Source organism: Periplaneta americana, chromosome 12 (assembly GCF_040183065.1).
Source record: "Periplaneta americana isolate PAMFEO1 chromosome 12, P.americana_PAMFEO1_priV1, whole genome shotgun sequence".
In the NCBI taxonomy this organism is placed as follows: domain Eukaryota; kingdom Metazoa; phylum Arthropoda; class Insecta; order Blattodea; family Blattidae; genus Periplaneta; species Periplaneta americana.
This window is the reverse complement of record NC_091128.1, coordinates 164,600,485-164,620,547: the sequence shown is the minus strand read 5'-3', so window position 1 is coordinate 164,620,547 and position 20,063 is coordinate 164,600,485. Positions and strand designations below refer to the sequence as shown.

Below are 20,063 nucleotides of genomic sequence, written 5' to 3'. Positions count from 1 at the left end.
AGAAAAATATGTTTATGTCTCGTCCAGAACATTGTACGAAATAGAAATATTAAAAATTGGTAATTAATCCTTTGAAAAGATTGAAAAATTCAAATAACTTGGAGTAAGAGTAACAAAATAATATAAATGATACTCGGGAGAAAATTAAATGCAGAATAAATATTGAAAATGTCTGTTATTATTCGGTTCAGAATCTCTTGTCATCTAGTCTGCTATCAAAAAATCAGAAAGTTGTAATTTATAAAACAGTTATATTACCGGTTGTTCTGTATGGTTGTGAAACTTGGACTCTCACTTTGAGAGAGGAACAGAAGTTAAGTGTGTTTGAGAATAAGGCGCTTAGGGAAATATTTGGTGCTAAGCGGGATGAAGTTACAGGAGAATGGAGAAAGTTATACAACGCAGAACTGCACGCATTGTATTCTTCACCTGACATAATTACGATGGACGGGGCATATAGCACGTATGGGTGAATATCTATACATATAATTTCAACTGGTAATGGAAATTACGGGAAAACGGCTGAACGGATTTTAATAAATGGCCCCTCATTTTGAAGCTTGGAACCCAAAGTTTTTCGGAAAAGTAGTAGTTTTCAGTGAAATGTCAATTTTCCTACATAATTTTCCTATTTTCCAAAATCCATCTGTTTTCAGTTTTGAGAACTAATTTTATTCAATCACGGCCGACTTGATTGAATTTCAGAACAAAACACACACTACAATAAACAATAGGCTATTACACGAAGGCCATGACCTGCAGGATTGCCGACATATTTAGAGCTCAATTCAATTTGTTATTAAAAACTGATTCTGCAGTGTATAATTTTCTGAGTACAGCTGTGTATTGGATATTCAAATCTACGAAACTTGAGGTGGTTTGATGACATTATTACCATTAGAAATTAAATATTATTATAGTTAATATCATGATGCGTCTATTTTTCATTAATTGTACATAATATTGGTGCTATAGTGATGATATGAAAGTAAAAACGTTTTGAGGTTATGTAAGTAAATGTAGAGAATATTTTAATTTAGATCTTCATTTCTATAATTTACTGAGTGGCTGCTATATATAACTACAAAGCTTAATTAAGATAATAATATTGTTATTAAAAATCAAATACTTTTATACTTATTAACCCAGTGGGGTTGGGTCTCTTTCATATATTTAATGACGGTGTAGTGTAGATATTGATATGTGTCATTGTCTTCAGTATTGGCTCAAGAGAGCGCAAAAATTATAAAAAGGTATTACTTACTGATAAAATAAGAGGCCTAGAAAATTTTGTAGTGTCCAGATCATTTCAGCAAGATCTCTTAGTAGGATAAAATGAATTTTCGCTCTACATTTCAAGTTCTACATGCAGCAGCTATACAAAAATGCTATTGTTCGAAAGCTTAGCAAACCTGATATTTTTTTAACTTTTGCCTACAATCCACAATGACCTGAAATAGCTACTGCTATCGTCCTGACATTGATACTTGCGTTTCGCGTTGAAATTCAAAACTGAAGTTGGATAGGTTCAAGAAAAAGTATTTGGCCTAAAAAAATCCATTCAGAGGGAGTATGTTTCATTATCATGGAAGTAAATAACTATCAAAAAGACAAGTATTCTTCATTGAAAATAAATGTGAAAAATTTTTATTTGAACGTCTAATGAACTTAGTTTGCAGCAGCATTTGCTGCACAAGCCACTAGTAGAAATAGAGTGTTAGTTTGATGACGGAGGGGAAAGAGATCTTTGGGGGGGGCCGAGACGTAGATGGGAGAATAATATTAAAATGGATTTGAGGGAGGTGGGATATGATGGTAGGGATTGGATTAATCTTGCACAGGATAGGGACCGATGGCGGGCTGATGTGAGGGCGGCAATGAACCTCCGGGTTCTCTAAAAGCCGTAATTAATAATAATAATAATAATAATAATAATAATAATAATAATAATAATAATAATAATAATAATAATAATGGAGCTGCTATGTCCTTTAGCTTTGTTGAACTGTTAACAGCAAGCAAGCAAAGAAGTTAACACGAAGTACCAGTAATTTAACAAGAATAAGTAAAGAAGAAGTACACATGCTCTCTAACAAAGTGAAATATAAAACATTCGTGATGCAACGATGTAGTGTGATTCGTAAAGGAACTCAGGTGATATGCGAGGAAGAGCTGCAACTTCGCCAACCACGAGTGTGGAGAGATTCGGCTAGGCTGGACACTGAGAGCCACTACTTCACTGCCTGGCTGAATCTAGAGCAGTGCTTAACGGCAGTGCTGGGGACAAACATCTCATGTTTCCAGAATTCCAACTACAATAGTAAAAACATAACAACAAGGATAATCAAACAGAGCACCGTTACCCGAGCGGCTTGTGTCCGAGTTCCGGTTTCAAGTCCCGAAGAGAACAAGTTGGAATTTGTGTTGTACACATGCAGTCCTGTCTCACAAAGACACGTTGGAAACGAAAAACACGAAGTTTTCATTAATTCAATATCAATAATTCATGGAACCTCAAGAGAAGCTTCTAACTTTACTGTATTACTGGCATTGATGATCAGATATTCTATAAAAATAATCATTTAAAACGCAATAGTAGTAGTAGCAGTAGTCAAACCGATGATGCTACTACTTAACCCTGTCCGCCATATTTATTTATTTATTTTCAGTTCTTTTGGCTGATTATTTAACGATGCCGTATCAATAATAATAATAATAATAATAATAATAATAATAATAATAATAATAATAATAATGTTTTATTTTCGCTGGCAGAGTTAAGGCCATAAGGCCTTCTCTTCCACTCAACCAGCCTTAATCAATACAATACATAAATTTAAATTACAAATATTTACACTACACTTAAAAGGTTCTCCAGCAATATTCTTCACTACACATTTATTTAAATTTAGATAAATCTATAAGGTAAAGTAGTAACTTAATTTATGAGCTAATTTAATTCAATGAATTATAATTAATTTAATATTTGAGATAGCTAGTAAAATGATGAAAATTAATTTAATATAAGCTTACTAGGACTATGTTACAGGGAGAATATATATATTTCTATTTCTATAATGAGAATATTAATGTAATTGCCATTAGAGGTTTTGTAAATCTATTTAGAAAAATTAATGATAATAATAATAATAATAATAATAATAATAATAATAATATTAATAATAATAATAATCATAAGAATGGACAGATGTTAGTTTCATTATAAGTAACAAATATTAATCAGCAATTCATCTGTTAAGTAAGAATTTATGCAATTTTGACCTAAATGAAGTTATTGTCCAACAACCCCTTATATCACTCGGAAGCGAGTTCCAATTTCTAGCAACTGAAACTGTATAGGATGAAGAATATAAAGATGTCAACTACACGGTTATTTAGCATCGATGAGATTGGTGATAGATAGCCAGATGATATTTGGCGAGATGAGGCCGAGGATTCACCGTATATTACCTGACATTCGCCTTACATTTGGGAAAACCTCGGAATAAACCCAACCAGTTATCCACCCCATGTGGGAATCGAACCCACGCCCCAGCGCAACTCCGGATCGGCAGGCAAGTGCCTCAGCCGACTGAGCTACGCCGGTGGCCATATATACAAATAAAGAAGGTAAACTTGCGAATTCTAAATGAGGCAGTAGAGCAAGTGGACAGCTTCAAATACTTGGGATGTACTATAAGCAGTAACATGAGCTGCTGCCAGGAAGTCAAAAGGAGAATAGCAATGGCAAAGGAAGCTTTTAATAGGAAAAGGTGCATCTTCTGCGGATCTCTGGAAAAAGAACTAAGGAAGAGACTAGTGAAGTGCTTTGTGTGTAGTGTGGCATTGTATGGGGCAGAAACATGGACATTACGAAGAATTGAAGAGAAGCGACTAGAAGCATTTGAAATGTGGATATGAAGAAGAATGGAACGTGTGAATTGGACAGACAGAATAAGAAATGAAGCTGTGTTGGAAAGAGTGGATGAAGAAAGAATAAAGCTGAAACTGATCACGAAGAGGAAAAGGAATTGGCTGGGTCACTGGTTGAGAAGAAACTGCCTACTGAAGGATGCACTGGAAGGAATGGTGAACGGGAGAAGAGTTCGGGGCAAAAGAAGATATCAGATGATAGACGACATTAAGATATATGGATCATGTGCGGAGACTAAGAGGAAGGCAGAAAATAGGAAAGATTGGAGAGTGCTGGGTTTGCAGTGAAAGACCTGTCCATGGGCGGAAGACTTATGTATGTAACAGTTATGACAGAATTCTGTATAGATTTAATTTACAACTTAATCAGAGCTGTTATATTTATATACTAGCAAATTAGAGATAAAAAGCTTTAATTTACAACACAAATTACATGAAAATTTATTAGATTGAAATAAAAAGAACCGTATCTAGCAACTTATTAAAAGTCGAGTCCATGCAATAAAATACCTCTTTCTAATTTGGTTTTACGTTGTGATAATGTGAGCTAATTCCTGACGTCACTAGATAAAGAATTCCAGAGGCAAGGTAATGTTACGGTGAAGGAAGTTGTGTGACGAGGAATAGAAAGAAGCGAAGAATGTATGATTCTTCTTCCCCTCAAACGGACCCACGAGAGTAGTTTGAGAAACTGCGGTATATGGCCCCCAGTATGAGTTTATGAAAGTAGAGCTCACATGCTTTCTTGACCTCGGCACGATATAATACGGTCAGAATGACGCTCCGGCCTATTTTACCCTCTAAAAGAAGTGATACCCAATTTTATAAGGGGCTCAGTGCACCCCGGAGCAATTTTGAAAGTTATCGTGACGAGAAAAATGCTCCTAGCACCCAGGTAACGTTCATTTTAAATTTCAGCCTTAAAATATCACGACTTCCTTTCGTGACCTTCCCTTGTGAAATATAGGGTGAGGTGAAAGAAAGACCTTCCAAAAGTGTGCTTCTGTATGTCCTGGATTTGTCGGTATCAAGATAGACATCGCTATAAACAAGGCCCATCGCTTTGAAAAAGTTTACCCGGATGAAAAATTTTATTTAAGAATGAGTTTCAAACAAACTCATCATCAGCATATTATATTTTCATCTCTATCTTCTTAACATCACAGACAATTTCTTTGCCCTGGAATATTCTTAATCGATTTCCCTAGTCTTTCATTTCTTTCCGTATCCCAGGAAACACTCTGAAATCGGCTGTGCGTAGTTATAGTTATGTCATAGCAACCGTCAGATACGTCAACGTTTACTGTTACATGAGGCCAGGAACTAATCAACGTCTAGATTTATGGACACTGACAGATGCTGTCACATCTGTTCAATAGCACTTGGATACTGATTTATGTGCTATTTTAATTAATATTAAACGTGGCTTAAAATGTGTTAGGGAAAGAAACGCAAATACAGAATCTTTCATAGCAATAATAATAATAATAATAATAATAATAATAATAATAATAATAATAATAATAATAATAATAATAATGTATGTATTTATTAACACTATAATTGGGTATACACCCGGTGGCAGTGATATATATTATACAATAATTACAATTACTGCAATAAACCTAGGACTATAAACAAAAACTATTCTACAATAACGCCTACGGTAAGCAAAAGTAAATCTAACTTATAAGTACTTCTATTTCCCCCAACTATTACCAATTTAAATAATTACATATCACCTTAATTAATTACATACCAACTTAATTACATATCATCTTAATTAATTACATATCACCTTAATTTATTTACATATCAACTAAATTACATATCATCTTAATTAATTACATATCATCTTAATTAATTACATATCAACTTAATTAATTACATGACACAACTTAGATAATTACACTGCACCTCCAATTACATTTTCAGTCTAATCTTCTCAACCTTTCCTTAAATATATTGATTTTAAGAGGACCACCCTGAAAGATTGCAGCAGGTAAGCTGTTCCAGTCTACTATTGTGCCGTTAACAAAGGAAAATTTTACCACCTCCGTTCTTTGTTTTCTACATTTAAAGTTCCTAATATGATCAGCCCTTCCTAGGTATGATGGTGTTGCTAATCTAGCATTGATATCGGTCCATGCTTTGTGTCCCATTTGTGCCTTAAACAATGCGGTGAGTCTGGTTTTTCGTCGCCTTGATTTGAGAAGTTCCCACCCTAAATCTTTTACTATCTCCTCACCATGTCCCTTCCCCATTTTGACATATTTTCCTGCCTTGCGTTGGACTTTTTCTATTGAATCGATTTGGTTTTGTCTGTACGTATCCCAACCTATTGCTCCATATTCCATAATTGGGCGAACAAGGGTTTTGTACGCTAATTCTTTTGACTTTCGGTTAGATTTCTTCAGAATACGCATAGAGAAATGTAGTGCTTTCCAGGCTTTCCTTGTGGTATTAGTGACTTGTTCCTCCCAACCCATTTTGTTACTTAAATATATACCTAGGTATTTACAAGTGTTCACTTGTGGCACCGATGTACCATTCAGCTGATATCCGAGACAAATTTCTTTATGCGTTCTACAGAAGGATATTGATTTACTTTTACTGACATTGATTTTCATTTTATTTTCTATCGTCCAGGTTTCAACAACAACAACAATAATAATAATAATAATAATAATAATAATAATAATAATAATAATAATGCTTTGTTTAAGTCCGTGAGGCCTTCTCTTCCACTAAACCAGAGGATAAAAAGGAAATACATGATAATATAATGTTAGTACAACAGAAAGTTAAATATACAGAGTGGCACACGAAATGTCATACCATTTAATTATCATATAAAAATTTTAATATTGCAGTTTCGATGTTTCTAACTGCGCTAGTGGATGCCGAAATTCATGGAAAATCCGACAGGTAGCATCACAGTTTGGATGTAACCATAGCTACGAGCACAAACATCAATTTGTGAAATGACGGACAACGGGCGATTGACTGTTGAACACAAGATGAAAGTTGTTCTGTGTTGTGAATAAACAAAACGTTCGATTCTGGGCGAGGGAACCTCCTTGCATACTGCATGAAAAAGAAATGTTTGGGGCAAAACTTTCTGTATGGGCCGCAATTTCGAGCCACGGAATCATCGGTCCAATTTTCTTCGATGAAACTGTCAAAGAAGTTCGATACAAAACCATGTTGGAAAGCAGTTTTATCCCCCATCTCACGGCAAAAGGTCTCCCTATGCAAACTCAGTGGTTCATGTACTGTAGGATGGAGCCTGTCCACACACTGCAAACACCGTTCTGGATTACCTGCACGAGATGTTTGATCCTCTTGTGATGTCACATCGACATGGTGCGGCAAAATGTGGCCGCCTCATAGCCCGGAGATTAATCCGTGCGATTTCTTTTTATGGGGATTCCTAAAAGAGAAAGTCTACCAAAGGAGGCCAGAAAATGTGGTGCAGCTCAGAGCCCTCCTAGCGGAGTTGTGCCGTGCGCTATCTGAAGACTTCTGTCGAAAAGTGGTGACGAATGTAAGGGTTCGTTTGCAAGAAGTAGTGAGGCAAAACGGCGGTCATATGGAGCATGTTTTGCATTAGAGATAAAATTTCAAATCCTAATTATTAATTGTATATAATTTTGTAAAGCTTTAATACAAATCAATACGTGTTACGGGTAAAATAAATGGTATGACATTTCGTGTGCCACCCTGTATATGAAATTAATGACATTATTTACGGTTCATTCTGTATAAATAATATCAACAGCCGAGAAAATATTTCTTATGAAGAAGATAGCAAATTTGTTGTTTTCCTTGAGCTGCCAAATAAATAACAAAAAGACAATAGTTCAGTTGTTTGGGCTAGCCAGACACAAAAAGTCAACAAACAATTTAGATGGACTCTGTAAGCGGTGCTGAAATGGGGAGAGTTTACAACCAAGATCGAAACAGCTAGAAATTGTCACAAGTCTTATGAACGGGCGTACAACAGACTGGATATTTGTAGTCTGTTGCCTAGCAGCAGGGCCGCGCTGTTTTGTTTCATGGCAATGCACCAAATAATGAACCTGGCCATTACGACATCACGGAAGACAGTGATCACAGAATAATAAGGAAAATTACGTTGCTGCAGTGCATCGTACGGAATTCCTCATTCGTCTGCCAAAACCTTTCCAGTTCATGACAACTAGAGTTACTGGAGTCCGCGAATAAAAACTGAACACAGCTTAGAGAATTAGTAATTATTGTATTTTATTTTTGAAGCATTTCAATTTCACAAAAAAGATCAAATTACTGGCGTCTATGAATTAAAACTCAACACAAAGTAGGAATTCGTAATTCATTTTTCAAAGTCCTTCAGTTTTCTGGGAAACTGAAATTACTGACGTCTATGACAAAAATTGAACATAAAATAGAGATTTGTACTAATTAATTATTTCTCAAAACCTTACATTACTTACTTACTGGTTTTTAAGGAACCCGGAGGTTCATTGCCGCCCTCACATAAGCCCGCCATCGGTCCCTATCCTGAGCAAGATTAATCTAGTCTCTATCATCATATCCCACCTCTCTCAAATCCATTTTAATATTATCCTCCCACCTACGTCTCGGCCTCCCCAAAGGTCTTTTCCCTCCGGCCTCCCAACTAACACTCTATATGCATTTCTGGATTCGCCCATACGTGCTACATGCCCTGCCCATCTCAAACGTCTGGATTTAATGTTCCTAATTACGTCAGGTGAAGAATGCAATGCGTGCAGTTCTGTGTTGTGTAACTTTCTCCATTCTCGTGTAACTTCATACCGCTTAGCCCCAAATATTTTCCTAAGCACCTTATTCTCAAACACCATTAACCTATGTTCCTCTCTCAAAGTGAGAGTCCAAGTTTCACAACCATACAGAACAACCGGTAATATAAATGTTTTATAAATTCTAACTTTCAGAATTTTTGACAGCATACTAGATGATAAAAGCTTCTCAACCGAATAATAACACGCATTTCCCATATTTATTCTGCGTTTAATTTCCTCCCGAGTATCATTTATATTTGTTACTGTTGCTCCCAGATATTTGAACTTCTCCATCTCTTCAAAATATAAATTTCCAATTTTTATATTTCCATTTCGTACAATATTCTCGTCACGAGACATAATCATATACTTTGTCTTTTCGAGATTTACTTCCAAACCTATCTCTTTACTTGCTTCCAGTAAAATTCCCGTGTTTTCCCTAATCGTTTGTGGATTTTCTCCTAACATATTCACATCATCCGCATAGACAAGCAGCTGATGTAACCCGTTCAATTCCAAACCCTCTCTGTTATCCTGGACTTTCCTAATGGCATACTCTAGAGCAAAGTTAAAAAGTAAAGGTGATAGTGCATCTCCTTGCTTCAGCCCGCAGTGAATTGGAAACGCATCTGACAGAAACTAACCTATACGGACTCTGCTGGATGTTTCACTGAGACACATTTTAATTAATCGAACTAGTTTCTTGGCAATACCAAATTCAATAAGAATATCATATAAAACTTCTCTCTTAACCGAGTCATATGCCTTTTTGAAATCTATGAATAACTGATGCACTATACCCTTATACTCCAATTTTTTCTCCATTATCTGTCGAATACAAAATATCTGATCAATGGTTGCAAAGCCTTACATTTTCATGAAAAACTCAAATCACTGGCGTCTGTAAATAAAAAGTGAGCATAACATAGACATTCATAGTTAATTTATTTTTAAAACCTTCCAGTTTCACTGGACGTCTATGAATAAATAGTGACCATAACATAGGAATTAATAATTAATTCATTTTTCAAAACAATCCAGTTACACAAGAAAAACGACTGGCGTCTGTGAATAAAAATTCAGCACTACATAAGAATTCGAAATTCATTTATTTTCCAAAGCCTTTCATTTTCACGAGAAACTCAAATTCGTCCCGGACGAATGTCCGATGATGCAGTGTGTTGCAGTCTTACAACAATGAGTGAAATGATTGTCACATCGGACGGTCCGTGACATAATAATAATAATAATAATAATAATAATAATAATAATAATAATAATAATAATAATAATAATAATAATAATAATGTTTTATTTTCGCTGGCAGAGTTAAGACCATAAGGCCTTCTCTTCCACTCAACCAGCCTTAATCAATACAATACATATTTAAATTACAAATATTTACACTACACTTAAAAGGTTCTCCAGCTATATTCTTCAGTTAAGTTTTAAAGTTTTAAAGACTAGTAGACTACATATTTATTTAAATTTAGATAAACCTATAAGGTAAAGTAGTAACTTAATTTATGAGGTAATTTAATTCAATTAATTATAATTAATTTAAGATTTGAGTTAGCCAGTAAAATGATGAAAATTAATTTAATATAAGCTTACTAGGACTATGTTACAGGGAGAAAAAAAAATATAAATCTAAAATATATTTCTACAATGAGAATATTAATGTAATTGCCATTAGAGGTTTTGTAAATCCATTTAGAAAAATTAATGATAATAATAAGAATGGACAGATTTTAGTTTCATTATAGGTAACAAATGTCCAATGCAACATGCTGCCAGTCTAATCGTATTTTTTGTGATGGGTAAAATTTATATTTCCTACAATTTTTAAGGTAGAGATTTAATATTTTGTACACTTCATCCCCTTCCTATAAGTAATTTTGCAAATGAACGGGTTTTGAGTTATTATAATTTAATTTTTTTTTCCAAAATCTATCTCCCCTTACAAAATTTAAGTTTCATACATGATTCTTTTTTTAATATCTCTGATATGGTTAGAAGTATCCAGAACTTATCTACAAATAGAGAAAAAAATATATACCGTATATAATATATATATGCAACTTCAAAAGTTAAACCTTGTATGTAAAAAAGAAAGAGAGAGAGAGAGAGAGATTTCATTTTATCCCCATAAAAAATCTTTCCGGATATTCTTCAAACACATCTTATGTCCAGGCATGGATGCAAGCTTTACAAGAAAAAATTTCAATACCTTCTTATGTCAGGTATTTTTGTTTGTTATATAGATACCTATTAAAATGTTTTTTTTTTTTTTTGGTCCTTCTGTAAAATTGGATATTTTGACATACGAGGTTGCTGTTGAACACCATCGATATGTTTTATTATTTAATTTCGAAAAATCCGTCGGCGTAGCTCAGTCAGCTAAGGCTCTTGCCTGCCGATCCGGAGTTGCGTTCGGGCGCGGGTTCGATTCCCTCTTGGGCTGATTATCTGGTTGGGTTTTCTCCGAGTTTTCCCTAACCATAAGCAAATATCAGATAATGTATGACGAATCCTCGGCCTCATCTCGCTATCACCAATCCCATCGACGCTAAATAACATCGTAGTTGATACAGCGTCGTTAAATAACCAAGTAAAAAAATTCGAAAGTATTTACTTTATCAATAAATGTTAAAACGTTTTATTAACCACAGTATATAGAACATTCCTAGCTTTAAAATGTTGTCTTTATATTTTTAGTGTGACGAAATGTGCTGAAAAAAGAACAGCTTATAAAGTTTCCAAGGAATTCAAATTCAAGAGTGCAGCCATTTAAATGTGACGCAATTTTTATGCTTGCTTCCAAGCAGAGCACTGAAACTTGCTCAACATATAAATAAAAGAGTGCTGATACATTTTTCACGAAAAAAAAAACAAAAATGCAATTTTTTTACCGAAAATGACCAACATTTCACCCGTCTTCTCCTTAAGTAACAGAAATATTATTTTGTATAATTACCCTAGTTATTCTCCAAAGGGTTTATACATATTTTATGTTGCAATATTTGGTAGGTAGGCTTACATGGATTACACTGAACTTGAAGCACATGTTTTAAAATGTTGTCAAATCTCTAGCAATATGAAACAGTCTTTGACAAATCTCTTTCAATATTGATCAATCTTTGACAAGTTTTCTTGTAAAGTATTGAACTGAAAAAAAGAATTGATCGTGTACAAGTAGCTTTACTCTGATCATCGATTTCTGATATATTCTATATTTTTCGTATTTCTTCTAAATAGGAGTATTATTCTCTTCAGAATAACTACCTACAGCGGTTTTCTTGGAACACATTATTCATTTTGCCATAGGTCTAATCTAAGTTACTAGCAAATAGACATATATCAATAAACAAAGAAGAAAACTTTCAATTCATCTTAAATGGGAAACAAGCGGGGTACCTTAGTGGTGAGACACTATACCTGTTTTTTCTAAAGATGGGACATGACATTAGCGCTGTGATCGAAAAAGCAACTAAATATCACATAACGTGGGAGGTCTGTTGCTATGGTAACAACGGTTGAGTTGCAAAATTTCCAGTTCCCACGTGGAGAGTGCTCAATAGCTCTCTTGACGCCATTTGTTATGCAGCATTAATGCGGTTCGCATTTTATTTTGTGTCGTTTCATATCTTCGTGTCAATTTTCAACCAATGTTTAACGTCAGATGTTAGGTGGCATCAGCTTATAGCGTGGTCGCCTAAATTGGCAGCGTAGCGCTGTATTTCCAAGTCATGTCCCATCTTTCGAAAGAACACGTATAGGCTAGCATTCTGTGGGTTTCGGGTTCAAATCTCGGTTTCGGCCAACATGATTGGAATTTATAATGGTTTCCTCGTTCTGGCAGAAAGATTAGAAGTCGTCTCGATAGTAAAAGTAAATTTGATAAACAAAACGTACAATAGAAAGCTACAGAATATTGTATTCGAGACATAGATCTGGCAAACTGTCCGGTATGGTAATGCAACAGAGATGTGCGCAAAACAGTGTAACATGCTGAGGGAGACAGGCGCGCGTCTCCTGAATACGGGATGAGTTGCATTTCCACTCAGAACAGGAAGCCGTGAAAACGAAAGTCTGTCAACCTTTCTCTTGACATTTGGCACGAACGCTGCGTGGATGCACTTCATCTCGGTATAACGCCGGTGGCATGACCCCAATTCAGGGGAAAAAAAGTCATAACGAGGATGGGAGCCGAGGCATACAAATCGGGACACTGATAAAATGACAACAATTAAGCTTTTTCTTCCGACCCGCTGTCCCTGCGTCACGACCTTGCGCGGCATCCCCCTCTCCCTCAAGTTCGCGACCTTGCTTGTGAGCGTCTTATTAGATGTTGATCGAGTCTTGAACACTTCGCCATGCGCACATCAACCCGCCGTATTGTCCAGCTTGTGTGCATCATGTATATAATAATAATAATAATAATAATAATAATAATAATAATGATGATAATCTATACTAATAATAAATCTGTAGCCGAAATTTTTCTGGTAATTTTCGATTTTCCAAAAATAATTGGTCCCAACATATATAATTAACCACCCTGAAACCGAAAATCGCATTTTTGAAATTTTTGTTTGTATGTCTGTCTGTATGTTTGTTACCTTTTCACGCGATAATGGCTGAACCGATTTATATGAAAATTGGAATATAAATTAAGTTCGTTGTAACTTAGATTTTAGGCTATATGGCATTCAAAATACTTTATTTAAAAGGGGGGGTTATAAGGGGGCCTGAAATAAATAAATCGAAATACCTCGCTTATTATTGATTTTTGTGAAAAATGTTACATAACAAAAGTTTCTTTAAAAATGATTGCCGATAAGTTTTATTCTTTACAAAATTTTGATAGGACTGATATTTAATAAAATAAATGAGTTTTAAAATTAAAATAACGCCATTTAAGACGGTGCAACGAATTAACAAATGACTACGTCTATAAGGGGTCTTGGACAACAACAATCGAAACAGGGGCCTTGGACATCAACAATCGAAAGCTATTAAACATAGCCTACAGAGAATGTCTTTGTGTTTTTATGAAGTAATATCAGAAGCTAAATTAACCGATTTGTATAATTAATTATTATTTCACCATTGGAAAGTGTAGTTTCTCTAGATGGACATAATGCTATAATGTTATTACAGTAACGTCTGAATAAATCGAGGACAGGTAAGATTAAAATAGCTTCTTATGCACAGAAAATTTGGTAGGCTATTTTGTACATTCGTTTTCTGTATTTCTTAAAATAATATTTATGTACACTCATTTTAATCTCAGATAATTAACGAACAACGAGAGTGTATTGATTTAGTATGCAGTAATAGTATGTTAGCTTAGCAATCCATTATTTTATAATTCAGATTTTAACTATGCTCAATTGAATCGTGTTAAAATACGTAAAATATATATGCAATAAATGCAATGCAAAAAATTTGGGTAATGAGCGAAGCAGATTATCTTGCGCTGTTGTACAAGTTGTTCCCTGGATCAAACGTTCTATTTTAATTATGTAATTACTTTATATTTATTTCTAACAGGTGCAGCGGAGCGCACGGGTACGGCTAGTAATAATAATAATAATAATAATAATAATAATAATAATAATAATAATAATAATAATAATAATAATCAAGGGCGGCTTTCGAAGGGGGGCTGCGGAGCTGCAAGCACCCCCAGACATTTGTGGCTCTTGTCTCGTTTTATGTCGTGAAATACATTTATTATACAGTCTCTATTTAGCGGCTCGAATTTTTTAAAATTTCGTTCTCATTGACATGCACGCAATCGTTAGTGAAGTCGCTTCCTCCCCTGGTGCTGCCAGAGCGAAGCCAGAAACAAGGACTATTGGTGAAGCCACTTCCTACCCTAGAGCTGCCAGTCTCGTCTCGGATGCTTTGCGCGTTAGTTTTACCCCTCCCCCTGCTGCTCCTGGCCATGAATCCAGAGTTTCCACGCGCTGCAAAATTTACAGCAGCTAGTCAGTAGCGCGCAGTTTTAAATGCATTTTCTTTAATGTTGTGAGTATAACAAGTGTAACAATGCTTAATTCTGTACAATATTTACAGTCTATTGAGTTCAGTACCTTAACAATTCAGGATAAATGTGAAATTAAGTGCCCATCAGTTGAATCTCATAATGGAAAGAGCCCTAAACAAAACACAAAGGCTCGCATATTTTTTGCTGATTTATCCAGTATCCCTGCTTTCTTCTCTACATCTCCACACAGTCTGTATTAGATTAATGTTATTCAAAGACAATTCCATCAGCTGGGGCAACAAGATGGAGTTTTAAAATAAGAACAGTAAATGTTGTTCATGAGAAGAAGGAGCCATTGCAAGAATGTTTTCAAACCATAATGGAATCTGAAACGTCTAACATCACAATAAATGAGGCAAGCGCCCTGGTGCGTACTCTTGAAGATCCTGAATTTAATTTCTGGCTGTTTTTTTTTTTTTTTTCATTTATTGATGTATCATGTAGATATATTATACAACCAACTACAACATCGCCAGTTAGATATTTTTAAGGTTCAAATCTGCATATAAAACAAATTAAATTATGGTTTATTTAACGACACTCGCAACTGCAGGGGTTATATCAGCGTCGCCAGTGTGCCGGAATTTTGTCCCGCAGGATTCTTTTAAATGCCAGTAAATCTACTGACATCAGCCTGTCTCATTTAAGCACACTTAAATGCCATCGACCTGGGCCGGGATCGAACCCGCAACCGACTATGCTACCGAGGCCGACTCTGCATATCAAGCTTTGTTAATGCCATACAGACAATACGGAACAATGCACAGTTGAGCAGCGAGGTTTGTGAAAATGAAAACCCTAAAAAGCGTCTTAAGGTCGAAGGGATTCAAACAAGGGTTGCGGCAGCCAAGGAAGTGTGTGACCTCATTATCACACACGCTAACACCCGATTCCAGTTCATAGATCATCTGATATTATCTTCTCTTCTGTATCAAGAAAAATTTGAATGCTACAAAAGCTCATTTCCTGAAAAATGACCTAAATGTATGTGTGAAGCCTTTTCTTATGTTCGATAAAGACAAACTAAAAACGGAACTCATTGCGTTGTTTCAGAGACAAGAATTCAGAAATATCAGTGACGCAGTCAAGCTCTTGCAGTTTCTTCTATCTGAGAACTTGCAGGCCTCATTTTCAGAAGTTGTGAAACTACTACGCATAGCTATCACCATACCAATGACAACTTCCGAACCAGAACATTGCTTTTCGTGTTTGAAAAGAGTAAAATCCTATCTTAGAAATACGATGAGAGAAGACAGCCTGACCGCATTAGCTATGTTTTCCATTGTAAAGACTATGTTAAACGACGTATCGGATTTTAATAAGAAGATGATTGAAAAGTTTGCGACCTACAAGACAAGGTTCATGGAACTAATCTTTAAATAATGTAAGTTGCATTCTTTATTTTTGTCTGCAGCCCCCCCTGAATTCAATACCCACGAGCCGCCACTGATGATAATAATAATAATAATAGTAATAATAATAATAATAATAATAATAATAATACTTACTTACTGGCTTTTAAGGAACCCGGAGGTTCATTGCCGCCCTCACATAAGCCCGCCATCGGTCCCTATCCTGAGCAAGATTAATCCAGTCTCTACCATCATATCCCACCTCCCTCAAATCCATTTTAATATTATCCTCCCATCTACGTCTCGGCCTCCCCAAAGGTCTTTTCCCCTCTGGCCTCCCAACTAACACTCTATATGCATTTCTGGATTCGCCCATACGTGCTACATGCCCTGCCCACCTCAAACGTCTGGATTTAATGTTCCTAATTATGTCAGGTGAAGAATACAATGCGTGCAGTTGTGTGTTGCGTAACTTTCTCCATTCTCCTGTAACTTCATCCCTCTTAGCCCCAAATATTTTCCTAAGAACCTTATTCTCAAATAACCTCAATCTCTGTTCCTCTCTCAAAGTGAGAGTCCAAGTTTCACAGCCATACAGAACCGGTAATATAACTGTTTTATAAATTCTAACTTTCAGATTTTTTGACAGCAGACTAGATGACAAAAGCTTCTCAACCGAATAATAACAGGCATTTCCCATATTTATTCTGCGTTTAATTTCCTCCCGAGTGTCATTTATATTTGTTACTGTTGCTCCAAGATATTTGAATTTTTCCACCTCTTCGAAGGAAAAATCTCCAACTTTTATAGTTCCATTTCGTACAATATTCTGATCACGCGACATAATCATATACTTAGTCTTTTCGGGATTTACTTCCAACCCCATCTCTTTACTTGCCTCAAGTAGAATTTCCGCGTTTTCCCTTATCGTTTGTGGGTTTTCTCCTAACATATTCACGTCATCCGCATAGACAAGAAGCTGGTGTATCCCGTTCAATTCCAAACCATCTGTGTTATCCTGAACTTTCCTAATGGCATATTCTAGAGTGAAGTTAAAACGTAAAGGTGATAGTGCATAATAATAATAATAATAATAATAATAATAATAATAATAATAATAATAATAATAATAACAAATATTGCATAGGATATCAATCATAGTATTTTATTTCATGTAGGCCTACTCGGTGATTCACGAGGATTTACCGTCACTTACGTAGCTTATTTCCAAAGACATTCTAGGCAAAAAATGTCGTATAAACATTTGTTCTAGTCTCAATATTTTCAGAATTATACTAATTTGAAATTGTTTGTAAAATACCATTATTCTTGAGTTTTAAGGTTAAAGAATATTACAGATAAAGAATGAACCATTCAGGAGTATAATTTCTTTAATTAGATAATATTCTGAAGTTAAAAATGTGTTGTGAACTCCATAGTTACCTTATTCATACAGATTTTATTTTTTCGATTTTTAACTACAAAATTACATTTTCTTACGCATTTACCACAATTGTTACAAATCACGCCACTCTTGTAAATTATTCAAGACTGAACATTAGGATGCATAATGAAACTGTAAAGAATCGAGTTGCTAAAGTTGTATCATTTGTAACAATTTTATGTTAAGTGCGTAAAAATGATGTAATTTTTAGTTAAAAATTGAAAACCAAAATCTCTGAAAACCAAGTGACAACACATTTTTAGCTTCAGAATACTACACAATTAAAGAAATTATACTTCTGAATAGTTCATTCTCTATTTGTAATATTCTTTTGCCCTTAAAACTAAAGGAAAAAGGTATTTTACAAACAACTTCAAATTAGTGTAACTTTGAAAACATTGAGATTAGGACAAATGTCTATATGACATTTTTTGCTTAGAATGTCTTTGGAAATAAGCTCCGTAAGGGACAGTAAATCCTCGTGAACCTTAAATGACAGGAATGAATGAAATTGTGAACAAAAAAATAAAATACTATACAGTAATTAAAATATTTCATTTTTGTGGAATGGATTACACTGTATACTGTTACTCACAATTGATTTACTTAAACTATGGTCACTTATAATATTTGCTCTTATCTTCCAAAAGAAAAAAAAACACTTCACTCTTCGACATTATTATACGGTACATTCACTGTTCGAACACTAGAAACAGACTGATCACGTAGAAATGACAAACGCTGTTATGGTGTGACTGCGTACTCAGCCTTGGAATTTCCCGGGTCACTTACTGGAAACTTGAAGGGGGTTGATGGAGTTTGAAAGCCACAGGAATCTTACCTTCATTTATCTCTGGGCGTAATGTCCGTCCCCTTTTAATAAAATAAGGCAATTTAATTTTCCGTTGTTTCGGCGCTATCCGTCTTAATGGAAATGCTTCTGAGAACAAAAGGCAACCCTTTGACGGCGGAGGATTAAAAATAACAGTAGAGTAGTGTGCCTGAGAACAGAATGGCAACCTTTCGACAGTGGAGTGAGACAAGGTTGACATGCGTTACCTGGATTTATTGTGAAGCTCATTGTCTAGGAATCACTAATCCTACCTTTGTCCTTTGACTAAAGGAGTAAGAAACTTAGAATGTTGTTCTCAACACATTCTTTAAAATTTATACAAGAAGGCCTGACTTCAAATAAGAATTTGTCAGGATAAAACTCCTGTAACTTCAATTTTTAGGGTTTACTATAACCGAAATATTAATGCACTTTTTAATGTATGCGGGTCGGGACCAACGATTTATTGTATTGTATTTATGAACATTCCATGGTATTCATACATGCTTACAGCTAGAATATGAAACAAGTCAAAAAACTTAATACTATTATAAAATCTTAATTTATAGTCACAGTCTAGATGAAATATATACAGACGAGATTTACAATATAGTCTACTAGTACAACACATAGTTTTAGTATCAATTTCATGAAGTGTTATTGAATGTCATGAATTTACCTACAGAAAAGAAGGCGTGAGAAATCAGGTATTTCTTTAATTTGGCCCTAAATAATTTTATGTTTTGAGTTTCATTTTTTATATCGATAGGGAGGCTATTAAAAATATTTACTGCCATATAACGCACTCCTGTTTGATAGCACGATAGACTTGCCGATGGAGTATGAAATTCATTTTTTGACGTGTATTTATGCTACGAAATGTTGAATTAGTTACAAAGTTTTCACGATTACATACGAGGAAGATTATTAATGAAACGATATACTGACAAGCCAAGGGCATTATTTGTAGTTTTTTTAAAATAGTCCTACACGATTCCCTAGATTTGGTACCTACTATTATTCTAATTATTCTTTTTTGTAATATAAATATACTGTTACTATCTGTGGAATTTCCCCAGAATATTATTCCAAAACTCACTACCGAGTGGAAGTATGTAAAGTATATTGTTTTTAAGGTATTGATATTAGGTTCACTATAGCCGAATGTTCACTATAACCGAGTTCACTATATCCAGAATTGACTGTATGTGATTTTCGAAACAACAGTATTTTATTGGGAGTGTGATATAGTATGATCTTGATCTTTAGTTTAAGAATATTTCTGTTGTCCATTGCATCGTAATTCATCAACACTAATTAAATAGGCGCTACTGTCAGGACTACTTCTTCGTGCGACCAATTTGGCAGAAAATCCAGTATTTAAGATAGCATGAAACAATCTTATAAATTAATAGTAAAAACAAACAAAACTGATAAAAATAGCGACAACGAGAGACTTGTGGAGGATTAGTACCCAGTAGCGCAGCACAATGCAATTATGGATGCCACTGAGCACTGGGGTCTTGGCTTCAATTAAAGAGCAGGCCGAGACAAGGTGAGGCTGTATCCTTCTGCGGTTAGAAAGTCAGCTGCGTGCTTATGTCATAATCGCAAGCACAGATAAATTAACAATCCCGCCTTT

The 20,063-nt window shown here is 34.9% G+C and overlaps 2 protein-coding genes across 2 annotated transcripts in view; both read right to left on the bottom strand.

Annotated features, from left to right (window-relative positions):
• Positions 1–20,063, bottom strand: part of LOC138709993 (whirlin-like) — a 508,846-nt gene that overhangs the window by 92,641 nt on the left and 396,142 nt on the right. The gene's annotated exons all lie outside the window — the stretch shown is intronic.
• The window catches only part of LOC138711279 (uncharacterized), a 156,013-nt gene that overhangs the window by 52,212 nt on the left and 83,738 nt on the right, over positions 1–20,063 (bottom strand). The gene's annotated exons all lie outside the window — the stretch shown is intronic.